Source organism: Myotis nattereri, assembly GCF_964212035.1.
Source record: "Myotis nattereri genome assembly, chromosome: 1".
In the NCBI taxonomy this organism is placed as follows: domain Eukaryota; kingdom Metazoa; phylum Chordata; class Mammalia; order Chiroptera; family Vespertilionidae; genus Myotis; species Myotis nattereri.
In genome coordinates this window covers 80,158,568-80,177,486 of record NC_138075.1, presented here as the reverse complement: position 1 = coordinate 80,177,486, position 18,919 = coordinate 80,158,568, and positions in this window count along the sequence as shown.

Below are 18,919 nucleotides of genomic sequence, written 5' to 3'. Positions count from 1 at the left end.
TGATATTACTGTCTTCTGGCCTTTACTGTCTCAGTATTATTTCATTATAGTGAGGCAAAAACTGTACTAGAATTTAAGTGAGAAAAAATGGGGGTTCTAGTCCCCATTCAACAATTTATTACCCTCAAGACCTTGAAAAAGCATCAAAATGTTCTGAGCCCCAGATTTCTTTTTTAGAAAAATGTCCTGAGCAGATTATTTGAGATAATAAATGTGAAGACACTTTACAAAACTATCTATCTCTTTATAAAAGTAGAAATGATCATGGTTGAATTACCATTTATAAACAGGTCAGGTCTTTAAGAACAAAAATGGAACTAGATCTCTCCTAGAACCTGTCATACATTTAATGGACAGCAATTGAGAATGTACTAAGTAACTAAAAAGCTCTTTTGATTCGTAGGCAGTCAAGCTGGAAGACCTAAGACATCATCTGATTCAATAGAATCATATAATAGATCGGAAGACTGAGCTCAGAGCTGACTTGCCCAAGTAACTCATGAAAGTTACCACCTAAAAGTCATCTTAGCTGGTGCAAAAATAAAACCAGACCACACTTCCTAAACAGGGCCCGGTGCAATCATCCCTGTACCACCCAGAGTTATCATTCCTATGCCACCCAGAGCCCACAGGTTTCATTCAGGGCAAATATACTGCAAGTTTACCATATATGTTTGTGATAAAAAGGGTAAGTCTTCATGAGCAGCTCATTTAATGTACAAATATTTTGACAAAGCAGCTCTTTTTTTAACAGGCTGTCCTGAGGATTTGACATTCATTAGAAGAGGCATGATAAAGCATAGTTAGCAAACAGTGAGTGGTCTGACTATTCACTAGACTTCTAAAGAAGCAACATTGGGATTGCCAAGAGAATTTGTGAAAAATGGGACTTAGGTCCTTCACCCTCAAACTCTGACCAGGAAGCTGCATTCAAGAGATGATACTTGGCATAAAAGTATGAGAGAGATACAGGAATGGAGTATGATCTCCCTTGTCTATCAAGTATTGAAGCACAATTTATCTTCCTCAAATCAACTCTCAAAACAATCTAAATGGATGTCTTCCTGGCCATCCCTAAAAATGTATTCTAAGGGAGGTCATAAGAGCCAGGCTGCTGGGAAGCCACATGGTGTCAGATTCAATGAGTTATTTCTAGGAGAGTTACAAGGACAAAAATGCTGAGACGCAGGTGCAGGAGGAGGGCACAGCAGAACAGCAGGAGTTGGGAACAAGCAGTCAGATGCCAGGTTGGAAGTTCTATGTGCTTCTCTTCTCACACCCACCTAAGGTCTTCACACGTATATCAGCAGCTTGCCTCTCCCCCGACCCTCAGCAGCTCCGTTAAAGCCAGGGGCAGCAGGGAGACTGGTACGTATGTTCTGCTATTAATATCTAATTAATTGACACAAAACTGCTCAGGGAGCATACCTTCCAGATGCAGAGAAGACAGCACAATTGTGACAGCAAAGTGTGGTCCCTGACCCTGGCCTTATCAGTCCAGAGAATCTCCTGGGGTGTTCCAAAAATATTTTTGAAAGGATCCCAGAGCTTTATGGGTTGTTGAGGCTGTATAATTTGCAGATGCAAATACTTTCAGATTCTCTCTTAGAATTAGAGCCCACTCTTGAAAACTGCAAAAAGGAAACCATTGTTGGCAATCAAAAAGGAGCACCGGGCACCATGTATTATGTTTCCTTACTCATCTTCTTACCCCACGGCAGAATTTAACCCTAAAAATGGCCTGGTATTGTTGGTGCTGCCTAATCCAACTCTCTTGATATTCCAGTTTAGAGTGGTAGAAGGAAGCAGAGTTGAGAGATGCAAATGGAAGGCAAATACATAAATTCTGATTTGAAATGGATTTATCTGCTTGGTTGGATTTTTGAGTTTTTCTTTAGAAGCATTTTCAGTAAATTATTGCATTCTGCAGGACAGAAAGTAGCAGATTGCTCAGGGGTGTTGGGGGAGGCTGGAGAAGGAAGTGCCTTTGAAGGGAGTGAGAATGACTCAGTCCACCCACATGTCTCTGATGTTCTGGAAATAGTATCTTCTGAAACCAAGGGTCAGGGACTCTTGCTGGGGAAAAAAAAAAACCCTCAGCCTTTTTAAAGTTGCCCAGTTTCCTTGGATTTTCACATTTCCAGATCATACTTTAGCTACTTGAAGCTCACTGGCCCCTGCTTCTGTTTAGTTCTTGCATGAGACTCATCCTCTATTGAGACTCATCCTCATTTTAATTAATTATACCAGTTACATTTTAGAAGCAATGGACTGGCCAAGCAGCCACTGCTGCACTGGTTGGATACTTAGAATTTGCATTAAACTTCTTCGGCTGCTACTCTAAAAGGAAATACTCATCTTCTTTCCTAAAAACCTGGGGCCTTTCCTATTGCATCCATTATCACTCAGACAGGAACACCTCTTTGAGGCCTGCCTTTTCCTTTACAGAGGGTGGGGAGGTTATTTAATTCAATAAATATTTATTGCATAACTACAACGGGCCCACAGAAATATCCTGCTTCCCTCAGAAGTTGTCATTGTAGATGAGGGGAGGACCCACCAAGAGTTCCATGTGAAGAGTTTGACAAGCTCAGGCAGTGAATGAGGAGAGGCCAGTTACTGATGCCACTGATCCAGGCATGATGGATGGACACAAGATATTAGACTCCATTCTGACCTGGGACACATTTTAAAATAAACTTTCCTAAGGTCATTATTTTCAACTGGCATTTATGGTTAACTGAAAAATTCCTGAGGGAAGAAGATTGAAGAAAATTGTATTTTTATCTAAACAAAACAGATGTTTTTATATCATATAAATACTAAAAACATTTTTGATGACTTATTTAGAAAGGAGAATAAAGAGCAAGCAGCTGCTGTTTAAATTAACCTGAAGAAATCGAGCTACAGCCTTTTAAGAGTTCTTTCTGAAATGAGTGATGTTTTTCTTTCATCTCTTTCATAGCTATTTTGAGTAAACAAGAGTCACCATTAATTTCAAAGAATATATCATTCTCATCAAAATATGAAAGGATGTGAAAGACCTAGCCAAATGTAAGCCATTGGGGGTTTTGTCACTCTAATAAGTCCAGTTGTTTCTTAAGGACTTCCACAGAAAACACATATTTTGAAAATGTTACTAACATAAAATTTAAAAATATGTTGGTATTCATGGTCGACATTTTTTATCTTTCAAAATTCAGGACCTATAAATAGACTTCAAAGCATCATTTAATTTAGAGCTTTTTGATCCTGGAAGAACAGATGAGTCACCTGGGAAGTTTCAAAGACTATGCTCAGTCTCCGCTCTGATCAATTAGTATATTTTTAAAGCTCCTCAAGTGATGCTAGTGTGCAGCCAGGGCAGCAGTACACTCATTTACTTTCTTATTCTTTGATTTTTTTACTTATTTCTATGGCTTTGTGTTTTTTTTGATACTTTTCTAAAGCTTTGCTGTTTGACCCCTCCCTTCATACACTCATCACTTTCTAGATAATTCTATATTGTATTCTATCCTCTGATTGTCTGGTTGACCCTCTTTTCAGCTTCATGTTGTAGCCCTTTATCTTGGATCATGTTTTCTTCATTTTAAAACATTCTCTCTCTGAATTACCCATACCACAGCATTTATGTTGACTCACAAATTATTCCCACCCACATATTGCTGCAGAACTCACAACAAAAGATAAATGACAATTTCTAAAGAGTAACTGATTCTACAAACTCCTACATGATATTGATGGTGTGGTTGTCTTACTAAATAGACGACTGATAAAACAGTAGTTGACTTATTAAAGGGAATTTCAGTTTCATATATGTTTGGTACATTGATTTGAATTATAAACTCTGATCCTAGCCTGGACCTGATGTAGCAAATGCTGCTAAGTTTTAGACAAATAAAAAAATTGATAAAACAGAAAAGCTTTTTCTGACAGCACCCAGTTCTACTACTAATCTTGTGGATCATAATTCTCACAGTTGGGATACAAATTATTCACTTAAATTGAATTTATATTTTCCTAAGCCTATAGGAAACAATGAAGTCCATTGACACTTGTCAAATGCAGGTAGTGGTTTGGGGTTTGTCACTGTAGCTGGGATTGTCACCATAGTTCAGTGATGAGCAGATCTTATAAAAGTAAGACACTCCAACTTCATGAATATTGTCCTAGGACAGATGAAATAATGGCCATGTCAAAAGTGCATGAATTTTTGTTTGTTTTTAGATCCCCTTATGGAAAAGGAATAGTTTCAATACAATATATGCTTAAAATGACATTAGGGAGAAGTTTAAACCAAAACTATGTGAACAAGTGAATGACTAGCATGCAGGCAAACCTTCCTGGTAACCTTTCTGAAGACATGGAGTTTAGGTACAGCTATTCATCTACATGCAAGCTGTCTAACAAGTGTCTAGACCAGGGGTGGGCAAACTTTTTGACTCGAGGGCCACAATGGGTTCTTAAACTGGACCGGAGGGCCGGAACAAAAGCATGGATGGAGTGTTTGTGTGAACTAATATAATTTCAAAGTAAACATCATTACATAAAAGGGTACGGTCTTTTTTTTTTTTTTTTTTAGTTTTATTCATTTCAAACGGGCTGTATCCGGCCCGCAGGCCGTAGTTTGCCCATGGCTGGTCTAGAACAACAAATATTGGAGTTCAGAAGAGCATCTAAAATTCAGAACACCTGAATTTTTTAAATGTTTAACATTTTATTACTAGAGGCCTGGTTTCCCTAAAATTTGTGCACTCGGGGGGGGAGGGGTCCCTCAGCCCAGCCTGCACCCATTTGCAGTCCAGGACCCCTTGGGGGATGTCCACCTGTCAACTTAGGCCCACTCCCTGGGGAATCAGGCCTAAGCTTGCAGTCAAACATCCTTCTGGCAGCCAGGGAGCCCTCAGGAGATGTCCAACTAAAGGCTTAGGCCCCCAAGGGAGCTGTGATGACGAAGCTGGGGTGACAGAGGAGCCACGCTGCCCAGCTCAGCCACCCCGGGTCAGGTCACACACAGGATGCCCGCTGCCCCGGGTTGCAGATAGCAGGCCCGGATGGTGGCAGGGCAGGCAGGATGGCGCTGTCCCGCCCCACTGCCCCAGATGGCAAATAGCAGGCCTGGATGGTGGCGGGGCAGGCGGGATGGCGCTGACCCTCCCTGCCTGCAGTATGCAAATTAGCCGCCATCTTTGTTGGCGGTTAATTTGTATATCACACTGATTAGCCAATGGGAGGCATAGCAAAGGTTTGGTCAACTACCAAGTTGTCTATTATTAGATAGGATGTGAAATTCATACATCAACAACAGTATACAGAGTATCCTAATAAACTGCCTGCTTCAACAGGCAACTGTATTTTTAAAAATAAAATAAAATCAGTACATGACTGCTACAATCATATGTGAACCTCATTTTCCTCCTGCACCAGAAAATAGCAAGAACAACTCTTGTCTGTAGATGTTTACATTTTTCAACCTTAAACTCTTGCCCTGTGTTGTGCATCATTCAAGCCAACTTTTTACTTATTTTAGCCTTAAGGCCGCCTCGTGAGTTGTCAGATGGTATTAGTTTACCCATGTGACATTAAAAAAAGAAACAATTTAAGATTCAGATTGAATGACTTGACCAAAGTCACACATAGCCAGTTAGTGCCTGAGCCAGGCATCTTTGATGTAGTCTTTCAAACCTGCCTCAATGCTTTAAATTCACTAGGCACTATGTGAATATTAGTCAATAATAATTATATTATCCTTCTAGAATGACATTTTTACATTGTTCTTATTCAAACAATTCCTTGATTCAGCATTTCCTTAATAGAGCTGTGGGTGAATTTAACATACACAGCTATTTAAAAGCCAATTAGTTACAAGTAGGAAGAAATCTTCCTTGACAATGTCAGTGGAGTCAGTCTTTTAGAATTTGGTTCAAGAAATGTCAGTGTCACTATTAATCTAGGTGATCATCTGGAACCTCAAGGCTCTAGGACTCCCTTTCCAAGATCCAAAAATGCCCAAATGAGCTCAGAGGCCCAGAAAGAAGCTGCTGAGACAAGGTAACAGTTCTTCTTCCACAGGAGGTCTTAATCCTAGCTTTCCAGTCCCTCCTTAAAAGGGAATGCCTGTTGTTCTCAAGGTCCACACTATCCCTCATGGCCACCTGACCAATAAGTAGAGCCAGATCTCATCATGTTGTGATGGGAGAAGTATAAAGCATGATTCGGGGGAAAATGACTTATACTCCAAAGAAATTGCAAGGTGATGCCAATTTATACTGGCAGGAATCTGAGGAATATACATATGAATGGACTCTAAGAGTGTTAAGCTAAGGTGGAGGGAATTTGACATTGTATCAGGTTGAATTTACTACTAGGAGTGCATGGCCAGAGATCCTGGATTTCATGTGTTAGTTCTAACAGCTGGAAGTGCCGTAGCAATTTGCTTTGTGTGCTTGAGAAGTCAGGACTTCTTTAGTATAATGTAAAGGAAGAAAACCAAATGTTAAGAATATGGGAATGTTGCAATAAATTTATCTTGTGAGACTTCAACACCTCCCAAAACCACTATGTCTCCCTTCATTAAGACATTGAAAAATACATTATTGACGGGAGTGCCGGTATCTTTGAAAATCTCGGTGGGACTAGTCTCTGTAGGCCAAGATGAAGGTGGAATATGCCACTCTTGAGATATGCTCCCAGATTTTAAATGAGATCCTAGCCAAGTGACTGTGGTTAACCACCAGAAGGGATGTAGGCATAATTTCCATAATGGGCAGGAGAAAACTGACATTGTGTTTGAATGGTTTGACCCTGTGATCTAACAATGGCTCATTGATTATGGCTTTCCTAGGAATGAAAAAGATAAGCAGTTTGTTTCAAAGATACTACCTGGTCTGTATAACAGAACATCTCAAGCCCAGAAACCAGACTTAAAAGTTCACAATGGAGAGTCAAAACCCCTCATCGAGTTTCCACAGTAAAGCTAGTTCATAAACTTCTAGCTTCTTACCTGAGGAAAATGCTGGGCCCCATTGAGAAAGGACCATCTTACATTGCACAAATATGTACTGAACATCTTTCTCCAAGACTCTCCCTAAGTAATTACTTTTTCTAAAGTGACCACATACGAAAGAAAGGGAAATACATTTTAGGGATTTCTAGACATAAGTGCTAAATTAACACTGTTTCCTATTTCAAAATACCACAGTGGTCCACTAGTCGAAGTGGGAACAAGCAGTGGTCAGTGATACCTGGAGTTTTGCCTCAAGTTTTTCTTTTATATTGCTTAAAGTATTACAAAGGGTATTACATATGTGTCCTTTTTTTTTTTTTTAAGTTTTTCTTGCAGTGGGCCCAATGGGTCCATGAATGACCTTGTGGTGGCATCCTCAGTTCCTGAAAATGTAATTGAAATTGACTTGCCTAGATATTGGCAGAATCCTGACATTGGCTCCCAGCATCCACACACCTATGGACAGAAAGAAAGTGAATAAAAGTTGGAATGGATCTTATTCAAGAAAATGTTGTTATCACAAAAATATCAACAGTTTACAAATAACACATTCTATAGCATTCCTTAAGTCAATTATGCTTCAAAATATGAAACCTAGAAATTACTTCCTAACACTAGAGCCAGTGAAATAGATGTTCTCACTCCAGTACGCTGAAAAACCTACCAACATTTGATCACTATATTGTCAATGACAGCTTCAGTATGATCTCTTCTATTCATCTTTCAGGTATAGATAATGTCTCTGATTTTTTTATTATTCTGTTTGTGTTAGACATTCTATATTTTAAGTCAGTCTATTTACTTGTAGCCCTTAGAAATTGGCTCACTGATTAAACTTTGACCATTGATTTTCATTTTTCTTTCCTTTGTATTGAATTTATTGGAGTGACACTAATTAACAATATTATATGGTTTTTAGGTGCACAATTCCACAGCACATCATCTGTACACTGTATCTAGTGTTCACCACCCCCAAAACGTCTCCTTCCATCACCATTTATCCACCCCTATACCCTCCTCTTCTTCCTCTCACCCCATCCCGCCGGCAATTTCTACACAATACTGACTTTCTATTCCCAAACACGGGTGAAGCAAAAGTAGGTTTACAGTTATTCGTATGAAAATAATACAATAATTAAATAATATAAGAATAAACTGCATTTCATGTACTCACAACTATAAATCTACTTTTGCCCCACCTGGTATATTATTTCCAATACGACCATAGTCAAATTGATTTTGTCTCTTCACTTAAAGAATGAATAGATAATACATAATTATTTGCTATCTTTTCCACATTTTCAATTGTCATGCAGGAATTTTGACCTGAAGAATTAAAGTATTTCTAGTATCAATATATGAGAAGGATTCAATAAGTAAAAATTGGCACATTGGAAGCCATGTAGAACCAAAGTCCTAGGGGAAAATGTACTACTTTGGGCTCTAAGGGTGATTTAAAAAATAATCCATCTTTACCTCTCAGGAAGATAAAAGCAAATTAAGAAATAGCTAAACAAATTTTTTAAAACTTTGAAAAAGTTTTACCTTGAATAAAATACATAGATTTTAGAAATATATATGCTATACGTTTAGGAGGAATAGGCTTTCCTATGCAGTGTCACCTGGAAGGGAAGTCAGTTAATATGAAGACAGTTACATTAAGAACTACTTTTGAAAATGTTTGTTAAGAACTAAAGAAATAATATTTGCACATTGTGTTATTGCAATCCCTTCCAATGGCAAAAGATTTGATTGTTAAAGCAGGATATTTGTATAAAATTAAAATGAAAATTAGTAATTAGAGTTTACAATATATTCCTTATTTTCATATATCATGTATTCCTTGAAAAATGAAAAAAATCACTGTGAAAACATTTTTATAAGGAGAAAAGTTTCATTCTGAGAGCTGAAAAGTATGATGAAATCAAAATTATGTTGTTTTTCAAAATCTTCTTTAACAAAATAGTCTTAATATTTCATATATACTTTTAATTTTATTTTCCTTCACATATGAATTTGGTGTATGTGAAATTGAGATTGGGTTCAAAGAACTTGACAGTGTGGCTATAGACACAGCACTTCAAGACTTCAACCAATAATTTCCAGATTTGTCTGTATTATTTTAATTTTGTTAGATTAAAACTTTTAATAATATAGAAACATCTTATTTGTTATTCCTCATGTGTTTTTTGTTTGTTTTTTAATCCTCACCCGAGGATTTTTTTCTATTGATTTTTAGAGAGAATGGAAGGGAGCAGAGAGATTGGTTGCCTCCCACATGTACCCCAAGGTACTTACCCTTGACTGGAATCAAATAGAGGACCCTTCAGTCCATGGGCCAATGCTCTATCCACTGAGCCAAACCAGCTAGGGCATCCTCATGTGTGTTTTCTTAAATAGGGCCAAATAAAATAAAATTCCCTAATCATTATGACCTTTGCTGCTGCTAATAACTAATATTCAGAATATTATATTTTTATGAACACTATTTTACATTAGGATTGCATGAAACATTTTCCATGCATCAATCCATTTATACTCAAGTACTGTGAGATGTGATAATATCTCATTTGAAACTGAAACTTAGCAGAGTGAAGTAAATTGCATATGATTTCACAAGCAAGCTTGTGAAAGATTGCAAGCTTGCTGGTCACCTCTGTGTAATATTTTGAAAAATTGATTGTTCAGCTGACATATTGAAAGTGTGAATTTAGTGTAAGAAAAGAATCTAATGAACAAAATAAACTGATAAACAAAATAGATCCAGAGACATAGAAGCATGGAACAGACTGACAAATCTCAGAGAGAAGGCAGGAGGAGGGTATGGGGTAGGGAGAGAGTAACTGATTAACGGGGCAATTTATATGCTATATGCATAGCGCATGTACACAGACACACAGACAGTAGTGTGGTGAAGGCCTAGGGGGGTGGTATGGGGTGAAGGGAGTCAATGGGAGAAAAAAAATGGGGACATTTGTAATATTTTCAATAATAAAGATAATTTTTTTAAAAGAGTGTCAATTTAGTGTAAGAAGTTTAAGGATGCTCACGTTGACTATATCAATGTTGATTATACAAATGCTGAATGTATGAGAGTTAATAACTGCATATTTTCTTAAATAATTATAACCTACTCCTTTACAAAGTATAAGTCTGAATATTAGCTTTGGCAGAATTTCACATAATAATTCAGCTCAAATTTCAGAATCCATTTGACTCAGTTAGTTGTCCAGGCACCTGAATCTTCCAGGAAAGCAAAGTCTGAGTTGAAATTATTAGTAAGGTTAATTTAAAGAAAAGTTTGGTACAAGGAATGACGATTTTTGTCTTAAATATGTCATAATATATTTTAGGTTAGGCAGCGCATTTGGAATTTTAATGTATATAGGAAATTTAAGTCATGACAGACAATTTGGCTAAAAGAACTGAGCCTACATTGTCTTTGGTGTGTATGTGATGTCTATATGAATTAAAATAGGTACTGTAAATGCTCAACAGTATATATATGAAATAAATGTTAACATTTTAAATATTTTTATAATGCTAAACATCTAATTTTTAAAAATAAATTTTACTTTAACTGTAGATAAATTGCTTTAGAAATAAGCCAGAGAAAGTGTCTAAACCAAATTTATATGCATTATCTAGTTAATGGTAGAAACTTGAATGTCTGTACTTAAAAATGCTTCTAGGCTTACGCATGTTTTACTAAATATTTTCTCACCTTTAAAATACTTTTGTGTATGTATTATGGTATAATGTAAACAATTGGTAGTATTTTTTACTTGAATATGCTTTTCAAAACAAATACCTATACTCAAATCTCAGGTATTTGTTTATACTGTCCATAATCTAGTCCCTTACTGCAATGGGTTCAAATGTCCTTTCTTGGCCTTTCATAATTTATATAATTTACATATGTGCTTGAGTGATGTTCAAACTCAACTAACTGTTGTACCTAACAATCTCCTTTTGTAACATACATTTTGTAATGAACACTTTCATAAATAATATAACTCTCTATATTAATAATTACCAAATATATAAAAATATATGTTAAACAGAAAACACTGTATAACAAATTAATGGGTATTTTGTGATGTAAGTACTCAGGCACAGCTACATTGCAATATTACCACTACCTGGGAAGACATAATGAAGCCAAATTCTTGCACCTGTACATAGATAGAATCACCGTGAATGGGACAACAGCAGTAAAAGCATCCTGATGAGTTTTGGAGTGTATTACTCAAATTTATCTACTACAAGCAGCAGGCATTCTCATTGATGGCACAATTTATCAGTGGAAATCAGATTTTTGTAAAATTAAAAATAAGACAGTATACAATTTTTCTTCAATATACAATTGACCCTTGAACAACACGGGTTTGAATGGTGTGGGTCCATTTATACATGAACTTTTAAATTAAATTTAGTATTTATTGAACCTCCATATCTGTGGGCTTCACATCTGTGATTGGGAATCGGTGCATGTGGAGGTCTGACTATATGTATTGTTTTCCTTTGTTACTTTATATTAGGGACTTGAGCATCTGTGGCTTTTGGTATCTTTGCGGAGTCCTTGAACCAATTCCTTGTGGATACAGAGGGTTGATTGTAAATAAGTTTGGGGGGAGTTATGCTCAGATTTTCAATTATGTGGGTTTTGGCATCCCTAACTCCCATGTTGTTTAAGGGTCAATTATACATTATTGTACATTACAATAGCATTTCTGAAAAATTCAGTTATATTAAAAACTCTAAAAAGAAAAGGAAATAAAACATTGTGCTAACATAAAATCAAGTTATATTCTAAGCTCAGATAATTATAAAGGAGGTTCTCATTTATATGGATGACCAATAGAATATTCAGTGGTTGTGCAGTTCAATATATGGGAAGATATATTTTTTATAAAACTGTGCTGTAGATGGTAAGATAGTTAATATCTTGGCCCACCCATCAATCACCTGAAAGGTCCTCCAATGGTTGTAAAAGTCTAGAAGACCTCCGCACATTTTGGAAATAATCCCTAGGGTGTCAGATGGCATTGTTGAGAACCAAATCATCTTGGTTGTCTGTCTGTGTGATCCAAATTCACTAAAAAACTGCCTAGACCATGTTTTTGATTGAGCTGTGAAGTTCTAACAATGAATGTAATCAAGAGTTCATGATAATTTGCTGTTTCAAGAATAGAGCATAAAAGCAAAATTAAATTTATGGGTTTAAGTAACCTTATTAACTCTTACAAGTGAACCAAAAGTAAAGCATAATCAAAAATAGCTTCTAGTGAGGCAGTTTCTTTTATGTCCGAATCTCACTTTGAAATATATTTAGAATCCTGTTTATCACCTGAAGCTCCTATTCCAGTCTCCTTGCTTAAAATGTTCAGTTGCATTTCATGGCACTTTTATGCTTAATTAAATTTTTGCAACAGAGAAGGCCTGCCCTTTAAGGCAAGGCATTTCTTTCAATCAATCTGATTTTTATATCAAAAAGAAAAAGGAAAAAAGAGTTTGCAAGATTTATTTTCTCCTTTTTAGAAAGCAAATACTACTAGTATTTGCCTGTAAATAAATAAAAGTTCATTTCCTACGGCTATATTTTTTCTTTTGCAACTTTTTTTTTTCTTTATTGATTAAGGTATTACATATGTGTACTATGGCTACTTTTAAGGAGAAAAATAATGAGGTAGTTTGTGGCAATATGAACGCATTATGAGCTTGGAGGAAAAAAGAGCATAATGTTTAATACCTTGAGATACCATACCATCTAATCCTAGAACCCTATGTCTAGTTGATGAAAAAATATCTCATATTTGATTCAAAATTAGTTCACATTATTCAGCTTTCTGGTTCTTCTACCATTGGATTATGTTGCCAAGAACAGAAAACCTAATATGTCTAAAAATAAACCGAGGCTTAATGAAGTGATTCTTATCTCTATATCTAATGTTATCTGCCAGAAGAAGCTAATATATTTTCCTATTTTTAGTTGCTTCTGTATTTTCATGGCAACTGGCAACTATCAATCTGCAGAGTAAGAGGAAAAGCCATAGACAAGCAGGGCACTTCCTCCTACAGTCATTCTAGATCCTATACTGCTTCTCAATTTCCCGTATCCCAGTCCCCAAACCTGCCACAGCTGACCTTGCCCAGTCCCCAAAATAATCCATCAAATGAGCCTCTCCTCACTGTGCCAGGTGTCCAGTTGTACAACCCAGAAAAAGAGAAGTCATTTGTTTTTGTTATTTTATGATTTATTGTTTAGAGTTTTTTATTTTATTGTTTAAAGTATTACAAATAGTAGTACATATGAATAGTAGTGCATGTGTCTCCTTTTTCCCCCATTGACCTTCCCCCGGCCTCCCCTACCCCCTCACATACCCTACCACCCCCCGACTCAGTGTCTTGAATCCATTGGTTATGCATATATGCATGCATACAATTCCTTCCGTTGATCTCTTACCTTCTCCCCAACCCTCCCCAGCCTTCCTGCTGTAGTTTGACAGTCTGTTCAATGCTTCTTTGCCTCTGTATTTATTTTTGTTCATCAGTTTATACTGTTCTTTATATTCCACAAATGAGTGAGATCATGTGGTATTTTTCTTTCACTGACTGGCTTATTTCACTTAGCATAATGCTCTCCAGGTCCATCCATGCTGTTGCAAATGATAAGAATCCCTTCTTTTTTTACCGCAGCGTAGTATTCTATTGTGTAGATGTACCACAGTTTTCTAACCCACTCATTGGCTGGTGGGCATTTAAGCTGTTTCCAAATCTCAGCTATTGTAAATTGTGCTGCTATGAACATAGGGGTGCATATATCCTTTCTGATTAGTGTTTCTGGTTTCTTGGGATATATTCCCAGAAGTGGTATTACTGGGTCAAATGGCAGCTTTATTTTTAATTAAGAGAAGTCATTCTTAACACCTCTCTTCCCCTTCCCCTGCCTCTCTGATAGTCAATTAATAGAGCGTAAGCAATGTTACTGCTAAAAAGCTAAGATCCACCCACAGCTACCCATCTCTTGCAACAACAGTCTTTTATAAACTACCATCACTTTTTGCTTGACATATTACAATAGCCACGAAGTTGGTCTATTTGTATCTACTTTGCTCCCCCCCCCCATACACACACACACACACACACAGTATTTTCAAAATGAATATTTAAAATATAATCTCACTGCTTAAAATGCTTCAGAATCTTAGTTGCTGACAACAACAGAGACCTCACATGCACTACAAAGCCCTGTATGAGTGACCTTTATCTGCCTTTGCTGTCTCACCTCATTCCTTGCTACTTTTGCTTGCATCACAATGTCTCATTTCAGTCCCAGACATGCCTCCACTAGAGCTTTGAACATGTCATTTCTTCTGTCTGGATTCTCCTCCTTGCCTGGGGAGATGGTATAATGAGAACAGAGAGAACTGGAGCATTGGAATCGTCGTCTGGATTCATATGCCAGGTGCACCATGTACTAGCTGTATAACCTTAAACCCTCAGAGAACTGTAGTTTCAGTACCTGCAATGTGTAAATAACCAAGTCTATAGCATAGAGTTATTCTGCAAATGAAAATATTTTATACCTGTAAAGCATTAGAAAATATCTGGCACATAGTCAGATGTCATCCCTCTTCTCTTCATGTAATTAGCCCCTACTAATCCTCCAGACCTTGGCTTCTGTATTGCTTCCTAATGAAAGAATTCCTGATCTCCCTGACCTGCCCAGAACAAACTCCTTGTGAGTCCCTTAGCACTGTGTATCTCTCCTCCACAGGTCTTGTTACAGTTCCAGTTTCAAATTTATTTGTGTTAATATCTGGTTAGTGTCTAAATATCCACTAGATATAAACTCCTCAATGGTAGAAAAATAATTTTGGTTCTGTCCAAAATTGCATGCCAATACCTAATAGAGTGCCCAGAACCTATTAGTAATTGATAAATATTTGCTGAATAAATGTTCTATCTTTTTCTTTGGTTGTCTTCCCTCTCTCATCACTTGTTTTCATTTTATCAAATTCCTTTTCACTTCCATTTTATTTAGTGGTCTTACCCTAATTTTCCAGTTGGGATTCATCTCTCTGTTCTCCCATTACTACATTTCTCTTTTAGAATAATAATCATTGTTTGCCTTGCATCAGGATACATTTGGTCTTACTTCAATTGTCATTAGAGTCAGGTTTCTAAACCTTATACCTGATACATTAAAATCTGATGTAGTCAAGCCTTCTGATGACTTCTCAAAGGGTAAATTCAACCTCCTTTGTCTGATAAACATACAATTCACAACCTGATCCAGGCCTCATATTATGTTATACTACCTCACTCCCCCACCCCATGTCAGATTTAGACAGGAGTTTTTTTTTGTTTGTCTGTTTGTTTGTTTGTTTGTTTGTTTATGTGTGTGTTTTGTGGGGTGTTTTTTATGTGGAATAGAGGGTCCCTGCCACCTTCATGGATAAAAATGACTATCACTTCTCACAGTCAGGAAAAACAAATAAGAAATAGCCCCAAAAATTTTTTTAAAGGATTCCCTTGTCTAGTTCTAGACTCAAAAAATAAGTGAGCATTTCCCATAAGATGCTGACTCACAAACAAACAATATGATCTCTGAAAATATATGTTTGTGTGTATGTGTGTGCATGCACCACAATGTTTATGGATTGGAAATCATGTGAGGAAAATTGTTCATTTTCCAACATGAACAGTCCTTCATCCATTCTTTTGAAGGGGGGACATGAGGCTTTTCAGCTCCACCCACTGAAAATGAGTCTACTTCCTCACACTATTGATGTTGGGAATGGCCACATGTCTTGTTTTGACCAATGGGTTGAAAGAGATAGTTTTCCAGTTTAGACTCCAGTCCTTGAGAGATACAACCTTTAACCATTCACCCATGAGCTTCTTCCATCACCTGAGAAGAACATCCCCTAACTAGCACACTGAACCGAGGAGATAGGAGATATGTGGGGCAGACTTGAGTCTATAAGCCTGGAGCCACCAGCCAAATCCAAACTAGAACTAACAAGCTTCAGCTGACCAGCTTAAATGCTTGTTAACCATTAGGGTTTGTAGTAGTTCGTTACACAGCACATTGACAAGAGCTGACTAATAAACATGATCACCTTGCCCTAACCTGTTTGGCTCAATGGATAGAGTGTCGGCCTGCGGACTCAAGGGTCCCAGGTTTGATTCCGGTCAAGGGCATGTACCTTGGTTGCGGGCACATACCCAGTAGGTAGTGTGCCGGAGGCAGCTGATCGATGTTTCTAACTCTATCCCTCTCCCTTCCTCTCTGTAAGAAATAAATGAAATATATATTTAAAAAACAAAACAAAACAAAAAAAAAAAACATGATCGCCTTGGTGATCTCATGAGGATTTTTTTTAAAAAAATACTGTATTTTTAAGTTTGTGAATTGGTCCTTTTAAAGGCTGGTCTTGCAATCTTAAATAAACTTTTTTACCGGTTTCAAAATGCTTTATCCATGAGTCATCCTTGACAAGAACAATCCATAAGACTATTCAAAAACAGTTTTATTCACTGAGGGAAGTGATTTATTCCTGAGCTAAGTTTGCCTGTCTGCTGTTCTCTCCTTGAAATGAGTTCTCTCCTAGGACATGTCTGAACTCCTGGTCTAAATAGAGTTCTGGTAGGCTGTTGCCCCTGAATTAAAATTAAAATTCTTCTTTCATCAATCTGACCTCCTGATACAGATGACATTTGTTGCCCAGTTTCTGGCCTTTATTTAGAAATAATTTTATGTGACAAGTTTATATGCCAAAAATGTTGACAATAATATTTCAGTTCTATGTACTCATAGAATCATGTCACTTACCCATTAAGAGCTGAAATATTTCCCAACCTCTTGAACCTGTACAGAATTTTGTGAGTCCATTAATAAATACAATGAAACATCATGTCTAACTACTATAAGAGGGAATACACTTTCTTCATGGATCTCTCTCGTGGAACCCAGTTACCATCCTCTGAGAAAGCTCAGGCTACATATTGGTGTTTCAGCCAATAATCCAAGCTAAGGGACCAGATGACAGGCAGCATCGACCATCATATATGTGAGTGAATGAGTCTTTAGATCAGTGGTTCTCAACCTTGGCTGCACATTAGAATCACCTGGGAATTTTTTTTAAATCCTGATTTCTGGGCCTCATCCTCCGGAAATTCTGTTTCTTTGTTATGGGGTGGGGCCACAACATTAGTAACAAAGAAACAATTTCTGGAGGATGATGCCCAGAAATCAGGATTTTAAAAAGATTCCCAGGTGATTCTAATGTGCAGCCAAGGTTGAGAACCACTGCTTTAGATGATTCCAGCCCCAAAGTCTGCTTTCATCAACCCAATCAACAGAGCTTGTGCCTCCTTTATGTAGTATGATGGGTACTCATCGAATCTGTGTCTGGCTTTAGCCATAGAGTTCTCTTGTGAAAGAGTAACATTAGGTTCCCCAAAATGTGGGGGGGAGAAGCAAAGCAGCACTTATGTAAGTTCTCACCCCCACTCTGCAGCCTTTCATAATCTGAAGTTCTCTCCACTTGCACCGGCTCCAAACAAAATTTAGCCTCCCTAATGGTTTCTTCTGTTTATTTTGTTTTCTTAATTCTCTCCATTTCTCTCTCACTTATATAGATTCCTCAGGGTTGGTTTGAATGCAATGAGACAGCAGCCCATGCTATTTCACTATCTTACATTGTCCTAACAAGATAAACCTAGTAAGTGTGCATACAGATAGATTCAAAGGACCACCTCTCCATGTGCCAATTTAAGCAGAGTCCTTGATGTAGGTAACATTAGGGCTACAGATGCCTACTATCTGTTGGTCCCTATTGTAACTTAGTACTAACCAGAGATAGAATTGGTTCTACTTAAGTTTACATTTCTCAACTCCAACTATATTTAGATAGAACTCATTCATTGAAGTTTTATAAACAAAGAAATCAAACAACACCTTGGAGAAACTAGTCATCAATTTGTTAAACACCTAAACATTTCAAACAATTTTATGCTTCATTCAGAATAAACTCTAGAGTTCTATTATTGTAACACTGGCTCTGTTTCCCAATACTGTCCTAGTGTCCAATGTTTCACCTGTCCTCCTAAGTCTATTTTTTTCATAGCTTTGTGGAGGATAGCTGTCAGTCCTCTTCTTCAAGAAAATACCTTGTCTTATAATGTAAAACTGTCTTGTCTTAATTAGAAAAGGAGTTCCTACAGACCTTGTTGTGGTTTGAAAACTACCCCCCTTACACAGCAGGCAGGGAGAGACAAAAGAAAGAGCCAGACCTCTCTAGATTGGTAAGTGGCAGCTTTGATAAGCAAGGGAACTAACTTGAGGTTTGTCTTAGGTGGCCGCAAAATGAGTAGATCTCTGCACTTACCTGCCAGACTCTTAAAAATTTATAGGAGGCCCTAAAACTGTTTAGTCACATATTAAGTCTAGATGGTCTCAGCAACACCTACCCTCTCATCCTTGAAGCAGCAACTAGTGTGAGAATGGTGGAAAGAACATACCTCCCAAGGACAGGGGATGAGGTGAGGAGCCTCTCATTGCCTGGGTCCAGCTTGACAGGCAACCAGCAGTCTTGATAACCTACTCCAATGCCTCCTCTATCATAGTCAGAATCGCTTTATACCTTAACTAGAGGCTCAGTGCACGAATTCCTGCATGGGTGGGGTCTGGCCAGCCAGCCCCACCCCCAACGGGCCAGTTGGCCAGCCGCAGTGCATGTTGTAATGACCGGTTGCTTGGCTTTTGTATATATAGATTTTGTCTGTGTCTACTGTTGACCTTAAACAGATAGCCAGATATTTCTCCAGCTAAATGGATTTATTGGTGAACAACAAAGAATTCCAATCCAGGACATGCTGTCTAATGCAAGTCCAGAGAAACAA